Below are 6,099 nucleotides of genomic sequence, written 5' to 3'. Positions count from 1 at the left end.
CTTCTATAGCCCCCTGCCACAAGTGCAGCAATATTCAGTACGTGGTTGTAATGTACTTCTATAGCCCCCTGCCACCAGTGCAGCAATATTCAGTACGTGGTTGTAATGAACTTCTATAGCCCCCTGCCACCGGTGCAGCAATATTCAGTACGTGGTTGTAATGCACTTCTATAGCCCCCTGCCACCAGTGCAGCAATATTCAGTACGTGGTTGTAATGTACTTCTATAGCCCCCTGCCACCAGTGCAGCAATATTCAGTACATTGTTGTAATCCACTTCTATAGCCCCCTGCCACCAGTGCAGCCATATTCAGTACGTGGTTGTAATGCACTTTTATAGCCCCCTGCCACCAGTGCAGCAATATTCAGTACATGGTTGTAATGTACTTCTGTAGCCCCCTGCCACCAGTGCAGCAATATTCAGTACGTGGTTGTAATGCACTTCTATAGCCCCCTGCCATCAGTGCAGCAATATTCAGTGCATGGTTGTAATGCACTTCTATAGCCCCCTGCCACCAGTGCAGCAATATTCAGTACGTGGTTGTAATGCACTTCTATAGCTCCCTGCCACCAGTTCAGCAATATTCAGTACGTGGTTGTAATGTACTTCTATAGCCCCCTGCCACCAGTGCAGCAATATTCAGTACGTGGTTGTAATGTACTTCTATAGCCCCCTGCCACCAGTGCAGCAATATTCAGTACGTGGTTGTAATGCACTTCTATAGCCCCCTGCCACCAGTTCAGCAGTATTCAGTACGTGGTTGTAATGCACTTCTATAGCACCCTGACATTGTGCAGCAATGTTCAGTACATTGTTGTAATGCACTTCTATAGCCCCCTGCCATCACCAAATTCACACTGACCAGCGTGGTGAAGTACGGTAAATAACCCCTCCCCCTGGGAGCTGCATAGCATGGGACAGCTGTCAGCCAGCAATGGATTGAAAAAGGAGCTGTACTCTGCACACGTTGTTATTCAGGGTAGGGTAAGGAACTTGGAGGTTCGGTATGCATAATGTGCTCGGAAAGTATTGTATTCTGTATGTGTGTTGAATCTCTTTCGCACCGTACCAAGCCCACCGTGCTCTTCGGAGGTGCGATAATATATAAATATAAGTAGTCATACTACTGTAATACCACTTAATATGTAGCATTCATTTTATTAGTAGTACTGTAATTTGTTGATATGCAGGTGTACATGCCAAACGTTAACCAATGTTAAATGTTAAGCCTTCTCTTTTGAATACAGTGTGTTTTAAACATGGAGTTGTCTCCAGCTAATTCTTAAATGTATATCATTCATAATGTAGTAGTAGGCAGGTAGAGCATTTATGACACTTCAATTGTACATAGAGCTTGCAGGTGTGATGAAGGAAAGCATGGGAAAGGCTGGAATTTTTGTTGAAAAAAGGACAACAGCCACAGTAGCTTAAGAGACCTAACGCTGAAGCTGCTAACGCGAAGTGGTCGACGCTGGCCCATGCGTTGTGACGTCGGACCCACTTTCCGCACACAGCAGCTCCTCATGGTGCCCCCCATACCAGGACCAGTGGTGACCTGGTAGCCACAGCGATTCCTCTCCCTGGCCCCATCCGGTTCGGGCATCCCAAATCGTACAAAATGAACTGCAACGGTGGTGAGACAAACAGCCCTTCGGGCGACAGCACGGTGACGGACACAAGCCCTCGCGGCAGCCAGGGCAGCTCGCTGCTCCGGACCGGAAGCGGGGGCTAGCACAGCCCTGTGGTGTGCGGAGAGCAGTGCTGCTCGTAGGCGAGCGGTGCGCTGGACGCCTACATCGAGGACTTTGAGCAGAGCGGAATCTGTGCGTCACCGCTACCCAGGATACGTGCAGAGCACAGCACCGCGCAGCATGGCGGAGCGGAGACGCGCGGAGGAGAGGAGGATGCACAGTGTGGATGAGGGTGGGTTGCGCCTCTCGCCACGCGAGGAATCGCTCCGTGGTGCTTGCACTCGAGTGGCTATCGAGTGTGCAGGCGGTGCAATGGTATCGAAGCTATAGTAATAGGTTTTTACCCTTTTATCTGGCACAAACACTGACACCTTTATACAAGGGATCATGTTTGCAATAACCACAACACAAGTAGTCAAAATGCAAACAAAAAAGACAACTGATAATATGCACTGTCCTTGAATTTGATTGGTCCACACCCGAGACGGCTTTTCTGAGATCCCAGTCTCCACTGGTGTTGGACCAGAAGACGCCAAAAGGCGTCTTCTTATTCTTAGCGTCTTCTTGTTTGCATTTTGACTACTTGCGTTGTGGTTATCGCAAACATGATCCCTTGTATAAAAGTGTCAGTTTTTGTGCCAGATAAAAGGGTAAAAACCTATTACTATATCTTGTTACTGGCAAAGGAGGTCTCATAAGGTATCGAAGCTAGTTGACTGGATGGGGGATAATTGGAGAGGAGAACCCCATTTTTTTTGCTTGTACTGGGTGCTTGTCAATTATGCTATGCTATCATGAATGTAATGTAATTCCCCTAGAAAAAAAACCCTTAATAAGGTCTAAAGATACATTTTCGTGAGAGTCCCACACTGGGATGCTTGGCAAATTCCATTAATGAGTTCATTTTATGTCAGAGAAAACTATCCACAGTAAGCACACGCATATGAGAGGATAGCATAGGTCTGAACAGATAGGTCGGTGCATGCATTTCTTTCTCCTGTCATCTTCCAGCAACTTCACTGATTATCGAGGTTGTAAAGTTTGTGAAATCTAAGTGATCCTCCAACCTTTGTGTCAAAATTTGCAGATCCTAGACTGGACACATCTGAAGTTTAAACAATAACAGCTCATGCACTGATTTATCCCATATTCTCACAAACTCCACAAACGGATAACATCATTAGTTACTGATGGTGCAAAGTAAGGCAACATTGCAGGATTGCCGTTCAGGGGTCAAGGAATCTAGGGGAGAGCAAATTCATTGTGTACCAGTAAAATGTCTGTGGGTCTTACATTGCAGGTGGCATGCTGCTTGTGGAGGACCTCATCTCGGGCACGTGCAGCCTCACTGCTGCGCTGCAGCGGTCGTGGCTCATAGCCCGACGGTCAGTCTAACCACGGACCAGCTCCTAGCGGCGCCAGTTGACGGTTCCTCCAAGTCCTTGCTCCGCTCGCCTGGCGCCCACCGAGACCTCACAGTGTCGCACAGAGGCAAGCGGTCATCTCTCGGGGTCACCGCGCACAGCTTCGGCGCATCATTGGTGAGGGGCAATAAGCCAACTAAACGGTTGAGCTCAACAGCGAGAAGCAACAAGGCCGTGATGCCATTAAATTTGTCGGCAAAGCCCGAAAATTATTTCTTTTCTAACCAGACGAATGTTTTGTTGTACTTATGGAGCAGTGAAGCAACTAGGCGTGAGCACTTGCCGAACGGCGGCTGTGCGACAAGTACCTATCTCAGGTGGTTGACAAGCCAAAAGGATAAGCTGGATGTGTCGGGGATCACGAGCATTCCTGAGCTCAGGTACCCGGCCTGGCTGCGTGACTGCGATGTGGACTCCCAGACCAGCAGCCACGAGACGGATACCAGCACAAAGAGAGCAGGTACCGCTCAGAGCCCGCAAAGCAGACCAAAGTACCCAGAGTGGCTCAAAGTTTTGGATATCTCCGGCCTTACGAATGTAGCCAACGAGGAGCCCGTGTCAGAGGACAATAGATCCCTAGGTGTGTGTATATATATAGTCTGTATATAGCAGATGACATTTCATATGTTTTCAGGTACATATTCAGTCTTTTCTCACAGAGACGGCTGAGCGGCCACCCATGTGGTTGTGACGTGCGATGCGTGATTCTTGATGCACAGCCTCATTGGAGGAGCTGCTGAGCAGGGCGCACATGGAGTTGGACTCCCCCGGCTTGGAGGCCCCCTCCCCGGGCAGCTTCAACACGGACGTCTTTCTAGGGGCTGATCGTCCCTGGGAAAACCCCTCCACGCCATTGTGAATTTATCTTTATATCCACACTCACGCACAGCATAGAGGCTGCACCGCCTCTAAGTATGATGTCAGATTTTGAATGTTATAAGCTAAGCAGGTAAGCCTGGTTATTACTTGGATGGGAGACTGTTTTGAAATAGCATATATTATAGATTTTGGCTGCTAGGTAACCAGGAGTTAGTAATACGGCAATGGAATCTTGAATCTATATCCGGAGTTTTGCATTTTACTCCCTCTGTTTTCACCGGGTTCTCCGTTTTCCTCTCACATACCACTCGCTGATGAAATTTGCAAAATATCACTGCCAAACCCTCCTGAGACTTGGTGAGATTTTTCTGGCTTCCACCTTGATAATAAGTCAACCAAGTAATTTTCTCTCAATCGTGTCTCTTCTCAGGGCCGTGTACCACCTGTCGCGTCTGAAAGAGCTGGTTGACACCATCAAGGAGAACAAGGATGGCTGACTACCCGTGATGTAGAAAGCCCGAAAGCATTTTATGGCGGTGGTCGAGGTTTCTACTCAGAAGGATACGTTCGCTTGGTCCTGCTAATTCATGGTTGTTAAACATCAATGGTACTTCAGGTGCTGTGGTGTGAATCGCAATTACTTGTGAACTTGTGGGGCCCATGGGGCACAGTAATTGCCCTGTTAATGGAAGTGCCACAACAAAGTATTGGAAAAATGTGATAAAGTTCGTTCAGGGTTGGAGTTATTGAATGGTTGCAGCAGTATTTTGCACAGCAAATCCATACAGACTCAAATGTCACTTGAAATAGAACGGATATGTGAACAATATTGTGAGCACAACTAAACTAATTTTGGTTTTAGCCATTTTGGAAGGAGACTACTTTATTGGGAACATACATGCTAGTATTTGTGTAGTTATAAACATTTGGGAAATCACTGTAAAAGTACATTTGCTTATTTAGATTGCACTATACCTGTATTGTAAAATTTCAGAACCTTTTATGTAATTTGTAATCAATAAACCAAAGTTGCATATTGTATGCAACCCATGACTTGGATTGTTTTTATCATGTCTTGTTTAGCATGGTTGTTTATGTACAGTGTGAAAGAAATTCAACATACATTAAATATTTTCTGATATTTGAATGTTTATATTGTACATGTATATTTATTTTACAATAAATCTGAGACAAAGGCTTATACACATGGAATTGAAAATATTCAGCTATGATTTGTATTTCTCAAGTATTTTAAGAAAAGTCAGCGAGTCTCGTGACATGTCTTCACATTTGGGAGTGATGATTGTGATGAATATACAGGCATTAACCTGCTTACATTCCTAGAGTATGTAAGGTGAATTTGGGCATTCTGGGTGATTGGGTTTTAGGCCAAACACAGGCAGATGGTGGGGGATAGATGTTTTCAAGCATCTATTAATTATTCATCGGCATGTACTATCTTACTATGATGTAAAGTTAAAAAACATGGTTCATGAAGGGAATGGAATAAAAACTCAACTGTGCACAAGTATGGAGGAATTAATACTTGGAATTCAATGCAAAGATCTGGCCATATGGCGTTTACTGGGCACCAGGGTTGCCAAACAACACGTGAAAGATGTGTATCAGGCACAGCCTCTGCATTATGAAAAAAATATCACTTCCTGAAGAAGTGCATTTTGCTTCTCCTGTCTTAGGTCACCATCAAAATAAATTAGAGCAAATGTGACTCGACTGACACAGGCAGCATTTATACTTGTGAAGTGTTCTCCTTCCGACGTGTGGTGTGTGTCGCACACACTGTCGGAGACGAGGTAGTTGCAGGGGACATCGTCTCTTTATTATCTTGTTCACACCAACTCCGGCCTCACTCTCTCGACCACGTTGCCATAGAGCCCGGCCTAGACACGACCCTGTCCGTGTTGCACCGACGGCGTCGACCGAGAAGGCCAACTACTGTCTGGCCACGCAATGATTGGGCGAATGCGGTGGCAACGACAGCGACGTCGAGACGAGTCCACTCCCAGAACCGGCAGCCCGGAGCTGTCGCTCTCCGCTGCTTATATTATATTCTATATTCTACTCGGTGCGGCTTGGCTCTGCCCTATCCACGCCTCCCTTCTCGAACCGACCAGAGGGTTCCAGAGGCTTCCCTATGAGGTCTT

General features: G+C 46.4%; 1 long non-coding RNA gene across 1 annotated transcript; it reads left to right on the top strand.

Annotated features, from left to right (window-relative positions):
* The first annotated feature begins 1,341 nt into the window (after nt 1-1,341).
* Nucleotides 1,342-5,133, top strand: LOC142906445 (uncharacterized). Its single transcript, XR_012930251.1, has 4 exons — nt 1,342-1,923; nt 2,992-3,232; nt 3,835-3,970; nt 4,365-5,133. It is a non-coding gene; the product is annotated as an uncharacterized LOC142906445 (long non-coding RNA).
* The last annotated feature ends 966 nt before the right edge of the window (nt 5,134-6,099 follow it).

This window comes from Petromyzon marinus, chromosome 64 (assembly GCF_048934315.1).
Source record: "Petromyzon marinus isolate PM22_M1 ecotype Great Lakes invasive population chromosome 64, UKy_Petmar_22M1.pri1.0, whole genome shotgun sequence".
Lineage (NCBI taxonomy): Eukaryota > Metazoa > Chordata > Hyperoartia > Petromyzontiformes > Petromyzontidae > Petromyzon > Petromyzon marinus.
The sequence above is the reverse complement of the archived record's forward strand: the minus strand, read 5'-3'. Positions and strand labels throughout refer to the sequence as shown.